The following is an 8,810-nucleotide window of genomic DNA, read 5'->3' as shown; positions in this document are numbered from 1 at the left end:
ATTTCTATAAGGAAAGAGATGTGCTGACCAACTCACTAGAACAGTACTGTTTACTTGGAGTTCTAAGTCTTACTATAGTTTAATAAATTGGCATTTGGACCTCCTGTATACTTGTAGTCTTTTGAATCTGTCCCTGGGTTCAAAACTAAATTCCAGGGTCCCAACCCCCTGAGCCAATCCCAACATCTGTGAGGCCCTGTTGGAAAGGCTCACCAACCCTCCCTTTCTGACATTTCTATTAAGGCCAACCACTGTCATTTCATGAGAGATACAGTCTAGTACAGTTAAAAACTAAATGCCAAGAAGACATGGCTTCAGACTGATTTGTATGTCTTGGCATGAAGGGAAGTGGGAACTGTAAAGACTTCACAGAAGAAATATTTCAGCCTTTAAAGGGTTTTCATTTAGCTTAATAATTTGAAAATCATTTTTCTAATTATAAAAGTAATGCATGTTTAATGTTAGGAAATTGGGAAACAGAGAAAAGCATGAATAGGAGAAAATGTAAAACATGATCAAAATTTAGACAGCTGAAGAATTCAGAAGTAGCTTCTACAAGGCATTCTTTCCTGAAGGTTTAGCAATCAATTTTTTTTTTAACATTGACTGCACAAGATCCCTGAAGTCCAGACCAAAAACTCATTGATATATTAGAGTGGGTTGAATTCAAATAGGGACAAAATTTTAAGCTTAGGTTTCTATGGGATTCACTTCTGAATTCAGATCTTTTATTTCAATTGTTTTTCCCAAACTGTAGCCACCTGCATCAGAATCACCTGGGGCAACTTATTTGAAAATGCAGATTCTTGGGGCCCATTGAAGACCTACTGAATGAGAATCTCTGGATGCAAGAAATAATCTGCATCTGAATGTACTCCTGGAGTGCACACTAGAGTTTGGGAGCCACTTTGAAAAGAGCTTTTGGGGGATGGTGAAAATGGTAATTTAGTGTATGAATGTGGGTATTAAAAAACCTACCTGAAGAATTGGAACCCTTCTATGTGGCTTGTGGGAATATAAAATGGTACAGCTACTGGGAAAAGTGGGATGACAGTTCTTCAAAAACGTAACCACAAAATTACCAAATGATCCAGCAATCCCAATTCTGGGTATAGAACCACAATTTTGAAAGCAAGGTCCCAAAGAGATATTTATACACCCATTTTTATAGCAGTAGTATTAACAATAGCAAACCAAGTATCCATCAGCCGATGAATGGATAAGTGAAATGTGATGCACACCACACACACACACACACACACACACACACACACACACACACACTGGAATAGCTTTCAGACTTAAGAAGGAAGGAAATGTTGGCACATAACTACAACATTGAAGAACCTTAAAGACATGCTAAATAAATTAAGCCAGACATAAAAGGACAAATAATGTATGATTCTACTTATTTGAGTTACCTAGAGTTGGATTGAATCTGACTAAATTCTTCAGACAGAAAGAATAGTGGTTGCCAGGGAATAGGAAGGGGGGAGTTAATGCAGAGTTGGTGTTTAATGGGTTGGGAGTTTCATTTGGGAAACATGAGAATTCTGGAAATAGATGGTGGTGATGGTTTCACAACAACGTGAATACACTGAATGCCACAGAACTGTATGCTTAATAATGGAGAGATAAATTTTATGTGATGTGTATTTTACCTCAATTCAAAATAAGCACTCGTACAATGATAGCAAATTATCTGAACTAGAAATCAAGAAAGCAATTGTCAGATCAGGCGAGGCAGGCAGCAACCAAAGGAGGCAGATTTAAAAGGGCCGCTGAACAGGCTTTATTGAGATATCACTCCCAGGCGGAACTCGATCAGACCCACAGAGGGGATAGGGGAAGGGTCAGAGGAGAAACCGCATGGAAGCTCCACCAGACTGGACTTTTATGGGGCTTACAGCAGGAAGGGAAGGGCTTGGGACAGGAAAAGGTGTTTCTAGGGTTCCTTGCCCCCTTGGAGTTGGTCAGGGGAGTTGGCTGAACTCCAGGATTGGCCAGGGGGTCTTGCTGATTGACAGTCGTTAGTCAGGAGATCTGGCTGATTGACAGGCATTTCCGCCGGCATCTGATTGATGTTCTTTTCCTCAGCAGGCTGCTTTGTTCTAAGTAGCCACCAAGTCACCACCAAGTTGCCACCACCGACCTAACAGCAATCTCATCTACAATAGCTACAAAAAAAAAAAAAAACTTAGGAATAAATTTACCCAAAGAGGTGAAGATCTCTATAATAAAAGCTATCAAATACTGGTGAAAGAAATTTAAGAGAACACCAAAAAAATGGAAAATCATCAATGTTCATGGATCAGAAGAATCAATATTCTAAAAATGTCCATACTACCCAAAGCTATTTATAGATTCAGTGCAGTTTCCATCAAGATACCAATGACATTCTTCCTGGAACTTGAAAAAAAAATACTCAAATTTGTATGAAGCTACAAAAATCCTCATATACCCAAAGTCATCTTGAGAGAAAAAAAAAAAAAAAAGACAAAGTGACAGACACCTGGAATTCCAGCAGCTCAGGAAGCTGAAGCAGGAGGTTGTGAGTTCAAAGCCAGCCTTAGCAACTTAGCAAAGCCCTAAACAACTTAGCAAGACCCTGACTCCAAAAATAAATAAATAAATATAAATAAAAAGGACTGGGGATGTGCCTCAGTGGTTAGGTATCCCTGGGTTCCATCCGGTACCAAAAAACTAACAAAACAAAATCACAAATCTGGAGGCATTGGAGGCATACCTGACAAAAATATATTACAAAGTTCTAGTAATCAAAACAGCATGATATTGGCATAAAAACAGACAGAGCAATGGAACAGAATAGAGAGCCTAGAAATAAACCCACATATCTACAGCCAACTAATTTTTTTTTAATGGTGCTTGGGATTGAACCCAGGGCCTTGTGCATGCAAGGCAAGCACTCTACCAACTGAGCCAAATCTCCAGCCCTTATAGGCAACTAATTTTTGATAAAGGTGCTATGAATACTCAGTGAAGAAAGTCATCTCAATAAATGGTGCTGGGAAAATTGGACATCCACATGCAGAAGAATGAAGCTAGACTCCTCTCTCTCATCAGTTACAAAAATTTTTAAAAAAATGAATTAAAGACTTAAATATGAGACATAAAACTACTAAGAGAAAACACAGAAGAAATGTTTCAGGACATTGAAATAGACAAAGATTTTTTGGACAAAACCTCAAAAGCACAGGAAAGGAAAGCAGAAATAGATGAGATTGTATCAAACTAAAAAGCTTCTGTACAACAAAGGAAACAATCAACAGAGTAGAGAGACAACCTTCAGAAGTGGAGAAAATATTTATAAACTATATTTCTCACAAAGGGTTAATATCCAAAATGTAGAAGGCACTCAAAAAGCCTCAATAACTGAAAAACAAATAACCTGAGAAAAAAATGGGCAATAGGGCTAAAATGCAGGTAAGTGGTAGAGTACTCTACCTAGCACGCACCAGGCCCTTGGTTTGATCCCCAATACTGCAAAAAGGGGGAGAAGGGGGGAGGGGTGTAGATCTAAATAGACATTCCCCAAAAGAAGACATACAAAATAGCCAACAGGTATATGAAAAATCCTCAAGAGCACTAATAATCAGGGAAATGCTAATCAAAACTACAATAAGATATCGCCTCCCAACTGTTAGAATAGCTATTATCAATAAGACAAAAGAGTTGGTGAGGATATGGAGAAAAGAGAGTCCTTTCACACTGTTGGTAGTAATGTAGATTCGTACAGCCATCAGGGAAAATGGTATGGAGGTTTCTCAAAAAATTAAAAATAGAACTACCATATTATGCAGCAATCCCACTATTAAGTATATATCCAAAGATTATGAAATCAGCATGTTGAAGAGACATCTGTATTCCACGTTTATTGCAACACTATTCACAATAGCCAAGATATGGAAACAACCTACAAGACCATCAGCTGATAAGTGAATAAAGAAAATGTGGTATACATATACCATGGAATACTATTCAGCCAGAAAAAAAGAAATTCTGTCATTTACAACAACACACACACACACACACTCACACACACACACACACACACACACACACACAATGAAATAGCTTTCAGACTTAAGAAGGAAGGAAATTTTGGCACTTAAGTATAAGCCAAGTATAGAAACACAAGTACTGCATGAACTCACTCAATATGGAATCTAAAAAAGTTGATCTCATAGAAGTTGAGAGTAGAAGGGTAGTAACCAGAGGTTGTGGACAGTGGGTGCAGGGGGTTGATAATGGGATACTGAGTTACATTTAGATATGATGGATAAATCCCTGCATGCTATTGCACAGTAAGGTGACTATAGATACATACTGTATTATGTATTTCAAAAAAACTAGAAGAAAGGATTCTGAATATTTTTATCATAAAAAATGATGTTCTTAGGGGTTGGGATATAGCTCAGTTGGTAGAGTGCTTGCCTCACATGCACTAAGATCCTGGGTTCAATCCCCAGCAACACCCCCCAATAAATAAATAAATAAGATCTGTTTAAGGAGATAGCTATTTTAACCTAACTCAGTCATTCCACAATGTATACACATTTCAAAATATCACATGGTACCTCATAGATAAGTCTAATTTTTAAGTTTTTGAACTAGTTAAAAAATAAAGATTTTTAAATTAAATCTTATTTTTAAAAATAAGATTTTTAAATTAAAAAAATTTAACACTTGCCTGACAGAGGCTAAGACTTGTATGATACAGTTAACTCTCATTCCACAGAAGGGCAGGTAAGGTGATAACTTTGTACTGTTCAACATTTTGAATAAAAATTGCCATAGTGAAAACCTTTTTGCAGAGCCTAATGAGACTGTAAGATTAACCAGGAGGCCGATCCAATCAGTCCCAGAATGCTAAGTATGTGACTCTGCACTCTCCAATTTAAAAACAGACTGCTCAATGAGAAGATCAATGACCCTATAGAAAAAGTTAACATTTAAAAAGCTTGCTCAACTTGCCTCATAATAAAAGAAATGCAAACTCCAAGATATCATTTTTTACCTCTCAGATTGATAAAGTTCAAAAGGTATGATAGACTGTAAGGGACTGGCGAACGACGGAGGAAGAGACCACCAAGAGACCAACTCATGTAACAGCAAAAGGGGGTTTATTGCAGATCCAGCTCGCTGGGGCTCTGTGCTCACTCAAGAAGGGAGAGCGGCCCAGAGCCCTGAGCAGGGGTTAAGCAGTGCTTAAATACACCTTTTGGGGAGGACAGGGGCTTTGCAGACATCAGAGCAAATCATCATGAGGCGCGGGAAAATCAAACAACAACTCTCAAACATGATTAGTACATTCATTGGCGGGAACAGGTCGGGCGGGGGTGATAGGTCAGTCCTAAAGTGGGGTATACATTCAAACTGATTGGTTTAGGCCCTGAGGTGCCTACGTGCTGAGCTGCACTGGGCCCAAGTTGTTAAGCAACTAAGTGGTCAGAGGGAATTCCTACACATATCTAATGGGCAGTCCCGGGAATTGTCTTAACAGCTACAGGAATTTCAGGCTTTGAGTGTAGCTTAGAAACTTAACAATACCTGGTCCTTTACATTTTAACTCTGGCTTTGCAGCTTAGAAACTTTACAATACCTGGTCCTTTACATTTTAACTTCAGTTTCTTTTACCCTTTCAAGATAATAGTCCTATATGATGCTACTGAGAATAAATTTAAAAAGAACATTTTTAGAAGGAAGTTTGCCAATGTCTATCAAAAATTAATTGTGAGAAATTCCTTATTTTATATATAGATCTTTATTTTTATGTGGTGCTGAGGATCAAACCAGTACTTCACAGGTGCGAGGTGAGTGCTCTACCACTGAGCTACAACCCCAGCCCTAGAAATTTCTTATTCTTTCAGGATGTATATAAATAGTGATAATTGTTGTAGCATTGTTTATAATAGCAAATAACTGAGAACAATCCAAATGTCCATCAATAGGCCACTTTTTGTATTTCCATACAATAGAACAGTATTCTACCATCAAAAACAAAGAGCTATGCTTACATAAGCTAACATAGAAAAGTTCTAAGGTCTATAGTTAAGTGGTAGACAAAAAAAAAAAAGGTTACCACATACCTTGCTATTAATTAATTAATCGTTTTTAAATGGTTATAATGGTAAATTTTATGTTATATATATTTCACTCCAATTCAACACACACACACACACACACACACACACACACACACACACACACACACGATGAGATTCCTTTGCTTTGTCTGAAATGGAACTCAAAAAGGCCCTAAGCAGGCAGCAACAACAGAAGTCTGTGTCAAATGCAATCCCAAAGGCAGAAGGTATTGCCCTCTCACAAAATATCTTGCATCTGGCCTTACCAAACAGGAGATAATGACTTTCCATTTGCTTTAGGGTATGATTTAAAGCATTCATTTGGGGCTGCAAATCTAGATTTGGTTAGTGAAAATTTACCCATGTTCCTAATTGGCCCAACTTGATCAAGAATTATAGCCCTGAGCTCAAAGCAGAAACAAAAGCCAACAAAAGAATGCTCTCTTTTCCTAGGGTTTGAAAACCTTAGTTAACAGTTACGTAAGACTGCAAATGCTTATGTCTTCTACTAAAAAGCTCTGGATTTATAAAACCAATGTTCTCAGGGCAGCATTGGTTGCTGCCAATCCATATTTTCCCTCTTCTTTTCTGTTGGGAAACTGACCAATTTTACTACATAAAGGGGGCAGATTCAAGTAGTTTGCAAGCTATTTAGAGTAAATTTTTGACAAGTGTAGGCTGCTTTAGCAAAAGGCTTAGTTAGGCTGGAGGCAGTCACTGGAGAGTTTTCCAAACTCAATAAACCATAATATAATCTCACAAATAGGATTTTAAAAAAAACAACTTAAATTGTGGATTCCTGAAACTTTGAGATTTTTTTTTTTTTTTTTTTTTTTTTTTTTTTTAAAGAGAGAGTGAGAGAGGAGAGAGAGAGAGAGAGAGAATTTTTTTTAATGTTTTATTGTCTAGTTCTCGGCGGACACAACATCTTTGTTGGTATGTGGTGCTGAGGATCGAACCCGGGCCGCACGCATGCCAGGCGAGCGCGCTACCGCTTGAGCCACATCCCCAGCCCCGAGATTTATTTTTTTCAAATTAAAAAGTTAATAAGAATATCAGGGTGACTTCTTTTAATGAAATAATATGTATCTATTTTGTTTTAAAGGTCTGCCCTTAGTCTCAGGTTCAAGTATCACTCCTAATTTGCTGAACCATATCCTCTGTCTACCTGTTAGCACTGGACAGACAAAAAACCTGAAACTTATATAAGACTTTGACACAGAAAAGTCTTCTCACTACACTGCTACCTAAAGTCAATGAATGCACAATAGAAACACACTATATGATAAGTAACAGTCATGAATTTTTAAAAAAATATAAGATACAGAAAAAAATGTTCTGAATAAAATGCACCAAAATTTTAACAGTGATTATGTTATGTCTAGGTTTCAGGTTTGTTCATGAATTCTGCTTATGTGCAAGTATTGTGTATAAATTTAATTTTTGTCTGTATTTCCCAAACGTTCTGCAAAGAGCATATAATTCTTATGTAACCAAATAAAACCAAATACATGTTATTGAAAACAAAAGAAAAATGGACTTGTCTTGGAATCCTTTTTTTCTCCGTAGTACTAGGGACTGAACCTAGGGGTTCTTTATCATTGAGTTACCTATTATTTTTATTTTTAAATTTTGAGACAGGGTCTCACCAAGTTGCCCAGGTTGTGCCTCGAACTTTCAATCCTCCTGCCTCAGCCTCCCAAGTAGCTGGGATTACAGGTGAGCACCACCATGCCCAGATGGAATCTGTTTCCTTTGCAGTTGATATCTTTTCATTATTTGCCCATCCCTGAACCTCTTTTTGTTTTTAATATTTTTAGTTGTAGATGGACACAATACCTTTTTCTTTTTTTGGTACCAGGGATTAAACTCAGGGACCCTCAACTACTGACCCACTTCCCCAGCCCTATTTTGTATTTTATTTAGGGACAGGGTCTCATTGAATTGCTCAGTGCCTCGCTTTTGCTGAGGCTGGCTTTGAACTCCAATCCTCCTGCCTCGGCCTCCCTCCCGAGCTGCTGGGATTACAAGCATGTGCCACTGCACCCAGCACAATACCTTTATTTTATTTATTATTTTTATCTGGTGCTGAGGATTGAACCCAGTTCCCCACATGTGCTAGGCAAGCGCTCTACCACTGAGCCACAATCTCAGCCCCAGTAAATCACTGTTGTTCCAGTCTACTGTGGACTATCTTCGTGACTATTGCCTATTGTCTTCTATGCCTTACCTGCTGTCCTGGTTTCTGACCTGCAGTACTGTGTTAATATCCTGTTTCAAGTTTCTGAGTTTCTTTCCAATTGACCACACAGCTTCTTGGCCCCAACTATGTCTTTTTATGGACTTTGCCCCCCCTTTCTTCAGCTCTCTGGGGCTCCTGCTGGGTCAGCAACCTAACAGGAACTCATTAACTGATGCATACATTTGTTTTCTTTCTTTTGCAAATAGGCTGTTGTACCATCACTATACTAGTTTGCTTGAACTGCCTTAATACAATACTCCAGACAGGGTGACTTAAACAAGAGAAGTGTACTGTGTCACAGTTCTGGAGGCCAGAAGTCTGAGAACAAGGTGTTGGCAGGGTTGGTTTCTCCTGGGGTCTCTTCTCCTTGGCTCACACATGGCCACCTGCTCACGGTGTCCTCGCGTGGTCATTCTTCCTTGCACACATTGCCCTGGTGTGTCTTTGTCTTCTTATAAGTA

The 8,810-nt window shown here is 38.4% G+C and overlaps 1 long non-coding RNA gene across 1 annotated transcript; it reads right to left on the bottom strand.

Annotated features, from left to right (window-relative positions):
- Positions 1-1,768: 1,768 nt before the first annotated feature.
- LOC144371637 (uncharacterized) lies at positions 1,769-8,417 on the bottom strand. Its single transcript, XR_013431588.1, has 2 exons — positions 8,338-8,417; positions 1,769-2,177 (listed from the first exon to the last, which is right to left on the bottom strand). It is a non-coding gene; the product is annotated as an uncharacterized LOC144371637 (long non-coding RNA).
- Positions 8,418-8,810: the final 393 nt, after the last annotated feature.

This window comes from Ictidomys tridecemlineatus, chromosome X, assembly GCF_052094955.1.
Source record: "Ictidomys tridecemlineatus isolate mIctTri1 chromosome X, mIctTri1.hap1, whole genome shotgun sequence".
Classification (NCBI taxonomy): Eukaryota; Metazoa; Chordata; class Mammalia; order Rodentia; family Sciuridae; genus Ictidomys; species Ictidomys tridecemlineatus.
Note: the sequence above shows the minus strand (reverse complement) of the source record. Positions and strands in the feature narration are given on the sequence as shown.